Below are 16,679 nucleotides of genomic sequence, written 5' to 3'. Positions count from 1 at the left end.
AAAAATATAACACCTGTGTGTATAGAAAGACTTCACCAACAGAGTAACAAGAGAGCCCACACACTGGGAGAGGATTTTTAGCAATGAAACAACAAAGGGCTTATTACTAAAATCTACAATACCCTTCTAGCCTACAAAAAGAAGAAAACAGCTAACTCCTAAAGAAGTGTGCAGAAGACTTGAACAGAAGTTTCAGTAGGGAGGAGACCCGAATGGCAAATAATCATATGAGAGAATGCTCCAGGTCATTAGCCATCAGAGAAATGCAAATTAAAACACCTATGAGATACCACCTAACACCCTTAAGAACAGCCCAAATTAGAATATCAGAGAGCAACAAATGTTAGAGGGGATGTGGCGAGACAGGAAATCTCCACTGTTGGTGGTCACGTAGATATGTACAGACACTGTGGCAAGCCATCTGGTAATATTTAAAACAAAAGGAACTTGAGCTACCTTATGGCCCAGCAATCCTACTGGGCATATACCCAGAAGAGGTAAGAAATAGACCATGACCAGTTGTCTGCATTCCAATGTTTATTGCAGTGCAATCCACAACTGCACAGAATCGGAAACGACCTAAATTTCCATGGACAGACAAGTGGATTAGAAAACTCTGGCACATGCACACAATGGAGTACTATGCATCACTAAAAAGTACTGTTGATCATATAAAGCACGTTTCCTCATGTGAAGAGTTGGAGGAAATTATGCTAGGCGAAGTTAGCCAATCAAAAAAGGGCAAGTACAACATGAGTCCACTGAGTTAAGTATAATCAGCACAGCAGGTATAGAAGAGAAGCCACTAACTCACACTATATGGGTTGAGATACAGGCAGTCAGGTGGAGGACAGGCAAAACATGTCATTCCAATGCAAAAAAGGGGAAAGGGAGGGGAAGGAGGGGAAGGAGAGAGAAAAGGGGGGGGAGAGATGATGGCATTTGGGGAGCAGAGCATTCACCCACCCAGGGGGAGGGTATTGTTTATGTTTCCACATAATGAGAGTGTGCATGCAAACCCCACCACTGTGCACCCACCTTGAGGGAAACACAAGCACATGGAGAAACTCATGAACAGAGTGGTCTACAATCAATATTTTATTTTATTTTATTCCCTTTTTATTCAATCTTTTGTTTTCTCTCCATTATTGTTGGTTTGCCTATTGAGGATAGGCATGGGAAGCAAGCCCCAGGAGAAAGCAATGGTACTGAGGTTCTGGAGGGACTTAGGGGGAGGAGATGAGGGAAGGGAGCAGTGAGAAAACAATGCCATAGACAGGGGAACAACTATGGAATTAAAATCAACAACAAGGAGTACGTAGAGATCCTGGTGGTGTTGGAGCAACAGCAATCTAGCTGAGAGGAACTGTTAAGAGGCAGATGAAAAGCGAGTGTGATGGTGGGGCTGGAAGAAGGTAAAAAGAACCAGAGGGAAAACCTAGGAATCAAAGCTATGAATAGAGGTATAAACATAGGTGTGTACAAAGGTAAACTTATTAATTCATAAAAATATAGGTATTGGTCTATGTACATATATTTATATGGCAATACATCAAGGTAGTAGATGGACTTTGGGCCTCTGCTCAAGCCTTCCATCAATGCAAAAACACTTTGTTCTAACAACCTGGCATTCTGTGATGCACACCCTTCTGGCATGATCGCTGAAGACAAACTGGGTACATAAGCAAATGTGGTGAAGAAAGCTGATGGAGCCCGCCTATCAAAATATACAGACTTGATGTTAAATAAGTGGCTATGTAGCAGAGAAGCAACAAGCTCACATGGAAGAAGCACACCAGCCTATGTGGTCATGAGGTGTTATGGGATCAAGTAACAGGCCATTAGAAGACCCAAAACAAACAAACATATGGTTGAGAATGAGGGGGACCAGAGCAGAGACCCAAAACCCATCCGTAGACAATGGGACATCCCCTTACAGAAAGGTCACAAGGAAGGGATGAGTCAATCAGGGTGTAGTATAGCTCTGATGAAACACACAATATTCCTCTGATTCCTTGAGGCAACCCCCACTATCATGACCCCAGTCCTGCCTTTCACTTTGGGCTAGACCGGAGCATGTACACACAGAATCCAGGCCAGCTAAACCCTTCAGGAACAGAAATGGTAGGATACCAGGAGGGTAGGGGAAAGGGTGGGAGAGGAGGGGAAGAGAAAACCAATTGCAATGATTGACATATAACTACACACCCCCAATGGGGGAGGAACAACAGAAACCATGGGGAAGGGAGAAGGGAGACAGTGGTCGGTGTAAGATATGAAAATAATAATAATTTATCAAGGGGATACGTGAGTGGGACAGGGGAGGAAGGAAAAAAAAGAGTAGTTGATAACAAGGGCTCAAATAGAAAGTAAATGTTTAGAAAATAATGATGGCAACATATGTACAAATGTGCTTAATACAATTGATATATGGATTGTTATAAGAGCTGTAAGAGCCCCCAATAAAACAATCTTTATAAATAAATAAATGCATGGGAAAATCCCAGTATATTTCCATTTTTCCCCATTAACTTTTTGAAGCCTCCTCACATACTGTAGGAAAAAAAGCATCATGATTTGGTGGAAGGGTATGATGAAGTTTATTGAAGAGAGGCCAAGTGGAAGTCCTTGGTCAGTGAGCTGGAACAGAAAGAAATGCAGGCATCTGGACTCCACACTTTGGTGGAGGGCTGCGGGCAGGCAGGGAAGAATTGTTGCCTGAGCTAGACTCCAAATGCAGCTCAAGGGGGCTGAGGGAAGCCAAGCCAAGACTGCTACTACTGCCTTCAGGAAAGTTGCTCCCGTCTCAGTGTTGTAAAAGCTATAGTACTAGGGATTGCAACTGAGATAGTGTCAGCAGTGTCAAAACAAACACCCTTGTTCCACCTTGAGAGCAAAATCTATAAATAGTAGAATTGGACCTGGCTCCCACCAGACCCTTGTACAATGATCTGTCTTCACAGGATGTACCTGGCACATGGGGTCAAAGAAACTGACATACACAAAGTACTCGATAAGTGTTCCTTGAATTAAACTGACTTGGGGCCTGTGCCTGGAACATCTCCCCTCCTGGAACTAGATGTTAGCATTTAGTGGATCAAACCATGGTTCTGGCCCTATCCTAGGCACTTTATATAGAGATTATCTCATTCACCTGGCAAACCCCAGCTCATCCTTCAAGATTCAGCTCAAATGTCAGCTATTCTGTTAAACTTTCTTGACTCCCTCGGGTAGTCCTCGGAGCTTCTGTCCTGACAAATCTTTGCTCAATCTTCGGAAGAGCACTTACCACCTTCTACTTTAACATAACTGTTTACAAGTCTCTCTCCCACTAGGATGTGAGGTCACCAAGGGCATTTTGCTTTTCTTTTTTGGTCACTGGTATGGAGCGCAACACCCGATAAAGTTATTTTTCAAAGCCTTCTTGCAAATTTTCTGACAAATAGTCATATAGAATAATTTACTCACAGAACGATACCTTTTAGACATATGCCAAATAATGTTTTTACATAACTCATGGACACTTTTTCAAATTTTGCTTTAACCATATCACCAATCCAGTTATAATATTTACACTGTTAGATATTCATTACCACTATTTTTCCAAAATTTTTCACCAGGCTTAACAGAAACTCAGGACCCCTTAAGTAATATATCCTATTTTCCCATCTCACCTACCCCTAGTAACTCTGGTCTCTATGCTCTAGCCTAGTGGTTCTCAACCTTCCTAATGCCGCGACCCTTTAATACAGCTCCTCATGTTGTGGTGACCCCCAACCATAAAATTATTTTTGTTGCTACTTCACAACTGTAATTTTGCTACTGTTATGAATCAGGAGACCCCTGTGAAAAAGGGTCATTCAACCCCCAAAGGGGTTGCAACCCACAGGTTGAGAACCACTGCTCTAGCCTAATCAAAATATTTCCTGTAAGTGGAATCATACAATATTTATCCTTTTGTCTGCTATTTCACTAAGCATAATATCTTCATTCATGTAGTAACAAGTATCAGAACTTTCTTCCTGTGGTTGAATAATAAATACTCCATTGTAGAGATATTTTGTTCATTAGCCTTTGATAAGACACATGGGTTGTTTCTGCCAGCTGGCTGTTAGAAATGCTGCTGCATACTAGTATCAGCATACAAGTATTTGTTTCCATCCCTGCTTTCAATTTTTTGGCATATGTAAGGAGTGGAGTTGATGGGCCATATAATAATTGTTTAAATTTCTGAGGTGTCACCATACCTTTACCCTCAGTGTGTGCATCGTTTTACAACCCCAGCAGTTAACAGATGAGGGTTCCAATTTCTTTCCATCATAAACATAACTTTCCCCCCCCATTTTTCTCTTTTTATTAATCATTTTATTGGGGGCTCTTATACCAACCCATAAATCCATTGTATCTAGCACACTTGTACATATTTTGCCATCATCATTTCTGAAACATTCTATTTGAGCCTTTGGTAACAGCTCCTCTTTTTTACTTTCCCTTCCCCACCCTCCCACCCTTGTAAATCTTTATCAATTATATATTATTGTTATTTTCATATCTTACACTGACCGCTGTCTCCCTTCACCCATATTTCTGTTATTCGTCCCCCTCGGCGGGGGTGGGGTGGGGTTATATACCCATCATTGTGATCGGTTCCACCTTTCTCCTCTTCCTCCTCCCCTCATGGTGTCATTATTCCACTACTGTTCTTGACAGTTTCCATTTTCCTAATAATAACAACCTTATTGGGTGTGAAGTAGTATCTCGTTATGGTTTAAATATTTAAAATTGATATAAAATTTTGTATTGTGCGAATATTCTATAAAAGTTTAGAGGGCAGATCACCAATTTTACATATAACATTTCATACACCCCATTTCATCTCATTCATTGCAATCCCCAACAACACTCATCCCAGCTCCTTCCTGCATTTCCTGTCTCCACTCCTCCTCTCCTAACCATTCTGAACTTGGTCCTTGGGCAAAGACTGTGTACCCACCCTACTAGTGTTATTGTTTCCTTTACAGACATATTGTCTGGTTGAAAATTAAGCCCTGGGGGTGATTTCAGTTCCAGACCTATAGGAACTAAGTAAGGGCCAGTTTCTTGGGGGTTCCACCAGTCTCTGTCCAAAAAGGAAGCCTGCTCTCCTTGATGACTCTGAATTTTCTTCCACCTTTTCTTTCGACTCTATCCTGGACCTTCTAGTGGCATCCCTTTTAGAGTAGTTGGTAGGCACCATCTAGTTTTTCTGTTTTCAGGGCTGTTGAGATTGATTATTTGTGTGGTTCAATTAGTTCATCAGACTATTGTTTTCATATGTCTTCGATCTTTTTTTCTTCTGGATGAGGACACCTAGCTGTCATCCACCTTGCAGCTCATGCACTTTAAGATCCCAGTTGCTGTTCACCAAAGTAGGTGAACACTGTCTTTGTGGATTGACGTTATGCCAATTGACTTCGGCATCCCCAAGACCATGGTGCTGAGCCCCTAAGATGGGCACTTTTTATTTACTTGAGAAAGAAAGGATTTTGTGTCAAAGAATTTGAACTAGCAAAGTGGAATATAAAGACCTAGCTGCACTTGCCAGTTACCTTGGTACCTGACTAGCATTTCCAGGACACATACTTTACTTGGCAACCTCCAGGAAGGACCTACAGGCTGCAACTGAGGAAGGGAAGTACAAGAGCATTTATACCTACACCTAAACACACAGTGGGAAATCTTAAGCTCTAGTAAAAAATGGAGAAATACCACTTGTTTTAAGGTGATTTTTGAGGAACAAGTGGGATTAATTTTATGAAATGTATGCTCCTCACTGCCATCAAGCAGATTCTGATTCATAGTGACCATATGGACACCGTGGGTTTCTAGAGTATAACTCTTGATGGGAGAAAAACATTTCATTTTTCTGCCCTGGAGCAGCTAGTGGTTTCGAACCTCTAACCTTGTGGTTGAAGTTCAATGGGTATCCCACTACACTACGATGGCTCCATGGAAGTGTCTGCTACAACGACTATTTCGTTGCCAGCTAAAATAATGGCAGGTATTTATTACCCCGCAACCAGGCCACATTCTACTAACCTCCAGATTTTCCCCCCAACAGTTTTATTGGCACATAATTTACATATCGTGCCATTGGATAGTTCAATCGATCAATCATATCAAGGGGATACAATCACTATCACATCTTAGACCCCACCCCCATGGTTAAATCACCTTTAAACTGAGTTGAGCAACCATGTTCAGTTCTAGTCCTCCTTCCCCTCTCCTGCCTTCATTATTTACTCCCCAAATCCCCTTTCCTTCCCTATAGCCCATCCCCCACCCCTGCATTTCCTATAACACCGTGTATCATTTGTTATCATTATACATACACTCCTCCTGTGCTTCACAGATGGGAAATCCTATAGAAAAAGATGCAAGGCAAATCGCACTAAGGTGGTAAGGATAAGATCATATAAGTATAAAGACAAAAATACAAACAATGTGTAAGAGGAAGACCCGCATCAGCATTCAAAAAGCCAGGGAAGACATTTCTGTCATGGAACATCTAGAAGATACTTGCATCCAGCACTATGTAATTCAGGTCGTGTCCATAGGGAGGTCAACTGGCCAAGTATTGAGTCCAATCAGCATAATCAAGTCAGACTCTGATACTCTGCAGATTGGTTTTGGGCTTTCACTGTCTTCCTCAGCCATTTCCAAATTGGGTGTTCTTTACTTTTAGCTTTGATACTTTTCTCCTCACTATCTTCAAATTTTGTAATTGTCAAGTTGTGTGGACTTAGTTGACTCCTCGCTTAGATGGCTGCCTATTTAAATAGCCTCCAGCTTTCTGATGCCTTTACTCCCACTGAATAGTGTGTGTGTGAATTTAATGAGAAAAATTCCGCATCCCAATGTTTCACCTGAGCAATTGGTTGGAAGAAATGGCATTGGGGCAGGGGAGCGGGGTGTGAGGATATAATACCACACCAGTTCAAGACTGAGTCCTATGAAGCAGGGTCAGACATGCCTATATGTACTAGCCCTCTTTCCCAATAATGACACATACCAGCCCTTCCAACACATACTCTATTTACCAGCTAGATCCAATAATTTTTGTTTTGTTTCTTGAGAAGATTGAATATTTTATATGTTTATTGGAATTTGATATATTTTTGGTCATTTTTCTATTAGTAAACCTTTTCCTTATATTAAAGGTTCTAGACTGAAAGAAGAAATTTAGCCTTCTTTTTTGGGGGTGCGGTGTGTGTGGGTTAAAGTGTTGCATTTCCTCATCTCTTTTATATTTGTATTTTAAGGGGCTTTCCATCTCAGGTTGTCTAAGATGGTTTGAGTTCTACTTTACTGAAAGTTTTTAAATACTTTCACTGCCATCTAGTCGATTCTCAGAAACAATGGTCAAATAAGCTATTAAAATTCTTTCAAATTCCTTTTAAGAATCTATTAAAATGATTATTTCTCCATCCATGTTTTTTGTTGTTGTTGTTGGCCTTTATGAGTGTTTGATGGGGTGCTACGGTCTCTCCAAAGTCTATTTTTGGTATTCCCTGGGGATTTCATTACTTTGCTCCCCTTGCTGCTCTGTTGCATGCCCTTAGTGTTTTGCCCTAGTGTGATGGGGTCAGATTAAGTACAATTCCCACAGTGTGTCTCCAGTGTTGTCCCCTATAGTAGCACTATGGTTCAGTGAGGGACATCGTGTCTTATGGTGGGGCCGGACCTATGGTCCTCTCTGTGCATTGGCTGCTGAGCAGGAATGTCATCCTCAGGGCTTGGTGGTCCAGGCTGTCCTCCCCTCCCTCTCCATCCCTTTTCATTTCTCCTGTGTGCTCTGATCAGACACGCCCACTCCCCAAGCTGTAGCTTTAATGCTGTCCTCTGACGTGCATTCTTCTGGAGGGGGTGGAATGGGGTGGGGGTGTGTACACATAGTTGGGATTGGGGCAGGCCCCACAGACCTCTCCAATGGTTCCCTGGTACATGCCGGTATGCTGTATTCACATCTTGGTACAGCATCAGGTTGAAGCCTGGTCTCTATCTCTCTCCCTCTCATGTGGAGATATAAACAATACCCTCCCTTTGGGTGGGTTAGTGCCCTGCTCCCCACTACCCATGTCTTTTTTCTCTTTCTTTCCCCCTCCTATTTAGTTGGCTGCTGTGTCTCCCTGGCCACATTTCATTTAAGGCTGATATTTGGACCTTTTCCCATTGATATTTTCTTTACTGTGTCCAGGGCACTGGACAAGGAAACTCTCATTTCCTTTTGATTCTATCCAGATGAAGCTATCTGACCTTCTCTCCATCCATGTTTTAAGGCTAAAAGGTATTAATAAATTTCACCAGGTGTGCACTCCTGGAATAATTGGATTTATAAATAGTAGAGTTCTTTGAATGTACTGTGTAATTATATTTGCTAACATTCAAATTTTAGTCTTTTCTTGTATTCATTTCCAGGTTTTCACATCAGTATTACAGTAGTTTTAAAATGTTTGTGTACTTTATTTTTATCTTTTCTTTATTAAAATTCTGTATAGACAGAAACAAAAACTTCACGTATAACATTTGTTCTTTGCTATGAGTTTGAACGTTATTATAAGTGTAATCTATTTCATTAAAAATGTTGATCATAGTAAAGATATAGGTGTTAAAGGAAAGTATCCTGAATAGCGTCTGGGGCCTTAAAGGCTTATCTTAAAACAAGTTGTCATAAGTGAGGCATCAACTAAGTCCACGTGGAAAAGGCACACCAGCCCAAGTGATCTAAGGACTGTAAATAATAAAATCAAAATCTCAAAGAGGGAACAGTATCTGAGCTTAAATTCTGAACACCCATTTGCTGAAGGCTATGAATGACCGTGGAAGCCCAAAACACATTTTGCAGGGTGCCCACACAGCTTAAATTTCTGATGAATCCCCTCTTAAGAGCTGCTATGAGTTGGATTGAACTCAATGACGGTGAATTTGGTTTGGAATCCCCTCTGATCATAGTCCAGGGATGTGAACAGTCCTGCTATCAGACACAGAACATTGTAAAGACAAGTATGGCAGATGTAGTTAGTTAGCTTAAAATGTACCACCTTAGTATTTGATCTCCTTTTTGACCCATTTTAAAGTTGTTTCAGTTTTTATTATTTTCTGCTTTCTATTCTCTTGCAGTCTTGTTCTACTGTTTTTGTTTGTGGTTTGGATGACTTTCTGTATATTAAATTCAGGAGAGGTAAATATAAAGAGACAGTAATTAATAATTACCTCAGGGTATAGGGGATTGGGAGAGGAAGGGAAAACTAACTAGCACGAGAAAGAAGAAAAGGTTCTGAAATTTGAGTGTGGTGATGATTGCACAACGCTCCTTAATATGACTAAACTATTAAATTGTATGCTAGGTGAATTATATGCAATAAAACTTTTTATAATGCTGACCTTAGAGCAGAATTTTTAGTTGTACTCATAGCTGGGATTTATTCTAGAAATACATAGTACGGATACAGTAAGATCATCAGATGGAGATTCAAAGTTTGGAGGAATCCATGTGCAGGCTTTCTCCTGCTCTAGTTACCCCATCCATGAATGGCCACACAGAGCACACTCTCATACCCGCAATGATGATGTCACAACATGTATGGCATGTTTCTGCCCAGAGAAGCCCACTTGAAGCTATGCACCAAGTTTTACTATGTATATGTAGATACCTTCTGCCTCTAAAGTACCAAAATTCCAGACTCCCAGGAGAAAAGGTGTTCAGCATAAAACACATTTTTTGAGCAGTGTAAGTATAATGAGTTACTTTTGTCATCTAAGGAAGTTCTCTTTAGTCATTTAGAACATTATTATGAAAATTACAGTATGTTATATATTTTTCCTTTAAGAATTTAAAATAATTAAAATTAAAATTAAAATGTTTATTTTCCTGCTTTCATGTTTAGTATTACACATTTGAAGCTATGGATATCTAGCACAGTATGGATATCTAGTGAACATAGCCTTAACTGTCTCCTACCAATTTGGTTACATAACTCTTTCATTATTACTTTGTGCATGTTTCTTATTTTGTACATATTCTGCAATCTATTTTATTTATTTGTACAAATGATTACTTTAAATTATGTTTTTATAGCCAGGAAGTAGAGGAAATGTTTATTTTTATTTATTCATTTTTAATTCCATTGTTATCAGAGAGTATATACAAAATTATTTTAATTTTGATTTTATTGAAGATTTTTTTAATGTGTGCTGAGGGACCAATATATAACTTTTCTAAATGTTTCATGAACATTTAAATATAAGATTATTTTTCAGTTATCAGAATACATACAGATTTAGACTTCAATATAGATCTATTTAATCACCTTACTGATTTCATCGTACAAACACTTTCTATCCTTACTAACTTTGACTGGTTGATCCATGCAGTTAAAGTCAGCTGCTATTATTTCATTTCTGAGAATTGCTCCCTGTAGCACTAGCGTTTTCTCTTCGATACTTTGCTAGAAGGCTATGCAGAGCTATAATTCTTATGAAGCATACATCTTTTCTGTAGATGGTTTCCTTTGCCATCTGACAATTAGAGTTTGTACAACTGCAGAGGACCCCTGGTGGTGCTGTCATGTGAACGCTGACCTATTATCCAAAAGGGTGGCAGTTCACATCCTTGCCTTTAAAAAAAAAAAAAAAAATCTTTCAAAAAAGTGATGGAACAAGCCATGTAGTTCTCAGAGCTTCCAGGAGAGGTCAGAATGTTCATGTTAAATCTAATGGAATAAAAATCCCTTTACTATAATTCAAGGTTATTAAGTCAGTCAATGAATTCTTAATGCTTAAAATTACAATAAAATGATGCTGTATTAATAATTTTAAATGTCAACAATGTTGATACATACTTCATAATATTGAAAAACTGATTGAACACAAACAGGAGCTTTGTCTAATAAAAAGATGAAGGCCAATGCCTGAGCAAACAAGCATCCGCAGTGTTGGTAGTAAATTCAAACCCTATTTTAATTGCCAGAAGCAGGCTGTTGGGTCTCGCAGTTGCCAAGCCAGAACTTTGGATTGTGTCCAAGAACAAAGGGCACTATTGTGGTACTGACCCAAGAAATTGAGCACTGATTTTGTTAATTTTAGTAAACCCTCCCAAAATCTTAAGATAAAAGTAGTACATAGTAGTTCAAATGCAGTTCAATGAAAATAGCCTTTGTAAACCACTAACTTTTGTTAATTTAATGCTAGTATAACCACATAACCCCTATCTGGGCCACAGTTTGTCCATGACCAGTTATAATCATCTTAAAATCTGTTCTGGTTCTAAAATTCCTTTTTTTCCCTTAGGCAAAAAATATCCATTTTTTTCTCTGTCTCCAAAAAGTGGCATAGTATCTATTACAAACCACGAACTTAGTGTTTAATGAACAAATAAGTGAATATAGGAATAAGCAGATATATTTTGACAGGTTTCTTTTGAAGAATTTAAAGAGCCCTAAGGTTTGTATGAGTTTTTCAGTGAGTGGCCCAAGTAGTTAATACCTTGACTGCTAACCCAAAGATCACTGGTTTGAGTCCCCTCGCTGCTCTGTGGGAGAAAGGTTGGCAGTCTGCTGTCATAATGATTGGAAACCCTGTGGAGCAGGTGGTATAGTATTGAGCTGCTAACCCCAGAGTTGTCTGGTCTAGTCCACAAGCATCTCAGTGGGAGAAAGATGAGGACGTCTGCTCCAGTGAAGATTTATAATCTCATAAACCTAAAGGAGTAATTCTACTGTTTTATCGGGTCACTATGAGTCAAAATCAACTCAATGGCAATGCGTTTCTTATTTTTTGTTATGCTATAGAGCCACTATGAACGCCTATGAACTCACCAGCAATGGATTTTGTTTTTTCTTGTAATTCACACAACAATTTGGAAACAATGTTTCTGAAAGCCAATCCTGTATTAAATATATTTTCAATGCTTTATGCAATTACAAGGAATGAAAACATTTCAAGCGCTTTTAAATCTTAGTTTGAAAAACTGAAAGAAAAAAAAATTTCCCCCAGAAGTATACTTCGTATTGAAGCTAAGGTTTCAAAGGTCCATCAAAACAAAACCCAGGAAGTGTAAGATTGCCTCTTGGGGAGTGATTGGTTGCTGAAAAGTTTAACTCCTTTTTTAAAAAAATGAAGTTTAAATTTTAAAGGATAACGTTTTAAGAAGAATAGATTTTTCTTAATTCAACCTATATTATCATCTTCTCCGGAAACCATAAACTTATTTTACAGTAAATCAGCGCATCATGAAGGAAATCGGTCCTCAAACATAAAGACACTTCTTATTATATTGTTTCTCATTTATACACTTTCAAAGTCTGACATAAAAAATTTAGGGACAAAAACCCACAGCTGTCGGCAGAAGTCTGCACCCTCATCATCCAAGGAGGTGGACGAGCATGTGGGCGTCCATACACAACAAAGGAAGGAGACGCTAACAAAATCGAGAGCCTAATTCAACACTGGTGATATCTAACTTCAGTCAATCAGAAACATTTCTACATGTTTTTTTATGGCATGTACATGAAACAAGCAAAGAAAATTTAAGTTAAAAGAGTTAGTGATGTAAGTGAATCACAATCCCTTTCCAAACACAAATTACTGTCTTAGGCCAAAAACTATGTTTCTTTGCTATTGATAAAATAAGGGAAAGATTAGTTCAGTCAGGTTGTTAAAATTGAACAACATAATGCTTCTTTGAAAAGACAAAATAAAATGGGTTGAGAACTCCTCTGAACACTCTATCAAAGTCAACCCCTAGCACTTTAGGGGACATAAAGACCACTCGAGCATTCCTGGTGGCGCTGTCAGGTTACGTGCTGGCTAACTCACCCCATGTTTGGCAGTTCTTACCCATCAGCCATTCTGTGGGGATAAAATGAAGCCATCTGCTTCCATAAAGATTTCTAGCCCTGAAAACCCCAAGTTGCTGAGTCTGAATCAACTTGGTGGCTAGACAGCTTGATTACAGTTACTTATACTTGTGCATTTGTGACTAGTAGCCCCTAAGTAGGTTTGGATCCCACAGATGCACTCCATAAGGTTTCCAAGGCTGAGACACTTGGGAAGCAGATAGTCAGATTTGTCTTCTGAGGTACCTGTATGTGGGTTCAAACCACCAACCTTTCATCTAGATAGGCGTACAGTTTGTACCACCAAGGGATTTCTAGCTTAGTACTTAGATATAAAGTACTTAACTGGATTATCTAGAATTTACAAAGTATATGAATTTTATAAAATCACTTATAGAATTAATTGAAGCCCCTGAGAGACCTAAGGAACTTAGCTTGAGGGAAAGAGAAAGGAGAGAAGAGGGGAAGGAGAGAAGAGGAGGAAAGGATTATAGAAAATAGTTTGACTTCTGATTCACCTGGATGGCACCTCAAGAATTATCCCTCTTTGGGTTAAACTGAAGTGATAAACTAATAGTTCTGTGTGAAAGCTGCTTCCTGCTATGATGAGGAGGAAAGCAGGGTGAGAAGGTTCACATGACCAGTTCACAGCTCTCCCCAGTGGATCAAGGTAAAACTCCAAAAACCAAACTCACTGCCATAGAGTCAAGTGTGACTCACTGAGACCCTATAAGACAGAGTAAAAACTGCCCCTTTGGGTTTCCAAACATGTAATTCTTTATGGGAGCAGAAAACCTCTTCTCTCTCCCAAGCAGCAGCTGGTGGGTTCAAACTGCTGACCTTGTGGTTAGCAACCCAACAGATAGATAACCCACTATTCCACCAGGATCAAGGTAAAGGAGATGGTTTTGACCTTACTTAAGTATGCACATGCCTACACACACACACACACACACACACACACACACACACACAAAACCTTAAAGAATTTCACACAACCCCTCCCCATTATCTTCATTGCTTATTAAACTCAGTTTCATCTAAGTATAAATCTGTCCTGGATAAGTACTCAGGTCACCTTAAATAATGATGTCATCTAGCAGGGCAAGTCCCACACTTGCCTTCCTGTACTCCCCTTCCCCCTGCCTTCCACTTCCCATCCCATCTATATCCCCTTAAAAGCCATATAGTCTCTAGGCCAAAACTTCTTAAACTGTGGGTTGCAAGCCCATATGGGATCAAGTAACAATGTGGAAGCCTCAAAAAATTTGGCAACAATTAAAGGTTTGTGCAATGAGCAAAAATGAACTAAAAATGAAGTGTGTAATGAATCTGAGGTGTTTCTGGCAGTTGCCTGCAATGCCAATTCGTTGGGTGGAAAGAAGTAGTAAGAGGGAGAAGTGTAAGAAACCCCGCTCTAGTAGATTGTGAAGTTCCATTGGAATGTTCAGAGAACTTAGTACTCTTATCAGCGTCATGGGAATAACAAAGGGCACTGTCCCCAAGCAATTTCACTGAGAGGGAACTCTTGTGCTGTCAAATGTTGGTGGTACCCTGTGTGGTAACCAAGTGTAACCTTTAGCCCCTCCCTGTGCCAGACTGTGCTAAGCCGGGTTCTCTAGAGAAGCAAAACCAGTGATATTCTCACTGACACCAAGTTGATTCTGACTCATCATGACCCTAGAGAACTGGGTAGAATTGCCTCTTCACCGGAGTAAAACGTCTCATCTTTCTCCCACAGAGTGACTGGTGCTCTCAAACTGCTGACCTTGAGGTTAGCAGCCCAACATGTAACTACTCTGCCACTAGGGCTCTGATAGTGGTATATGTATATGGATTTCTAAGCCTTATCTGCCAAACCTTTAAGAATCCTGGTCTAGCCAACATGGCATAAAACCCAACTCTCATACCAACCATACAGAGTCCTTAGTAATGTTGATTATCACATTTAATTTTAAAATTTAAAAAAAACCTGCCGTCTGGTTGATTCTGATGCATAGGAACCCTACAGGCAGAGTAGAACATTCCTTGTTGGTTGCCCAGGCTGTAAATCTTTACAGCCTCATCCTTCTCACACATAGTGGCTGCTAGGCTAAAACTGCTCACCTTGTGTTAAGCAGCCCAATGTGTAACCGACTATGTCACTTAAGTAAAAGAGTAAGTGATAAATATGAAGGGAGGCGGTAAAAAGTTTGTGGAAATAATCACATTATCTTTTCTTATAAACTTTTTGAGGTCCATTAATATAGTTTTAAATTGCTTACATGCATAATTTCTTAGATTGTATGAATACTCACAATAAAGTTATTTTGTAAAATCTTTCTACATTGTTCTTTCTGCCATTGACTTGATTCTGACAAATAGCAACTCTACAGGACCGGGTAGAACTTCCTTTGCGTGTTTCCGAGATTGTAACTCTTTATGGGAATAGAAAGCCTCGTCTTCCTCTCGAGGAGCAGCTGGTGGTTTCGAGCTGCTGACCTTGCAGTTAGCAACCACAATGCATAACCACTATGCAATCAGGGCTCCTTTCTAGTACACTTCTTAATAACTGAATCAAAGCTTTTTTCCATACCATATCCGTTTATTTTAATTATTAATTTAGTTTGAGAAAAGTCATTCTATAGGTTTACAATACTACTTACTTCAATATTGTAGGTAAAACACCAGGAAATTTAACAAAATCATTGACTATAACAAAACAAAAACATATAGATGTGACTACATGATTTGAAGCATCCCTGTTAACTGGGTAATAATTACCGCTTTGACAAAAATACATTAGAAGGTACAAAAAGTAATTCGGCACTGAGTTTCATCTTGAATGCATATAGGTACGTGTAAGCTGGGCTCACAAGACATTTGTCCTGTTATCACTAACTATGCAACGGTCCTCAAACTTTTAAAACAGGGGGCCATTTCACTGTCTCTCAGGCCATTGGAGGGCCGGACTATAGTTTTAAAAAAACTATGAACAAATTCCGATGTACACTGGAAGAGTTGGCTGCTGAGCAGGGCAGGCAGCCGCGGCAAAAACACCCGGTGGGCCGGATAAATGTCCTCAGCGGGCCACATATGGCCTACGGGTGTTTATAAAAAATAATTGATTTCTGCTAAAAAAACTAAATACAATTTTTACAGACAGTACTTTTATTGTCATCCCCTCTGACAATGATTGCCGAGGTCAGTCTTCATGCTCAACGTACCCTTAGTGACACCCCTGAGGAGCCAGATAGGAATATCACTATTTCTATAGTTAGAACACATTAAAAACAAAACCAGAGTCACTCAGGTTTATATATTTATGCTTTAAAATTTCATTCATTAGTTCAATTATATAATAAACTCCTTCTTGTCTACTAATAACATACTTGGCCACTATTCGGTTTATCAAACTGTGATGACATGCATTTGCTGTATCCGGAAATAATCTGTATCAATGGTATTTCAAATATCTACAAGGTCATCCATGATGGGCAGATTTCAGTGGAGCTTCCAGATTAAGACAGACTAGAAAGAAGAAACAGGTGTTCTACTTCCAAAAATAAGCTACTGAAAACCTTGTGACTAGCATTGTAACACTGTCCGTTACAGTGTTAGAAGATGAACCCTTACGGTACTCAAAATAAGAGTGGGAAAGAGCCTCATGCTCAAAGTAGGGTGAACTTTGCTGATATGAATGGAGTAAAACGTTTAGGAGCTGTATTTGCAGATAGAGCACACTTCAAAATGAGAAGAAAAAACCCAAAACAGCTGCAAACATTAATAATTGAAAAGTGGTATGTATAAAGTTTGAATCTAGGA

The sequence above is a fragment of the Echinops telfairi genome, unplaced genomic scaffold, assembly GCF_000313985.2.
Source record: "Echinops telfairi isolate 266 unplaced genomic scaffold, ASM31398v2 ScPeMD7_3;HRSCAF=10, whole genome shotgun sequence".
Classification (NCBI taxonomy): Eukaryota; Metazoa; Chordata; class Mammalia; order Afrosoricida; family Tenrecidae; genus Echinops; species Echinops telfairi.
The sequence above is the reverse complement of the archived record's forward strand: the minus strand, read 5'-3'. Positions refer to the sequence as shown.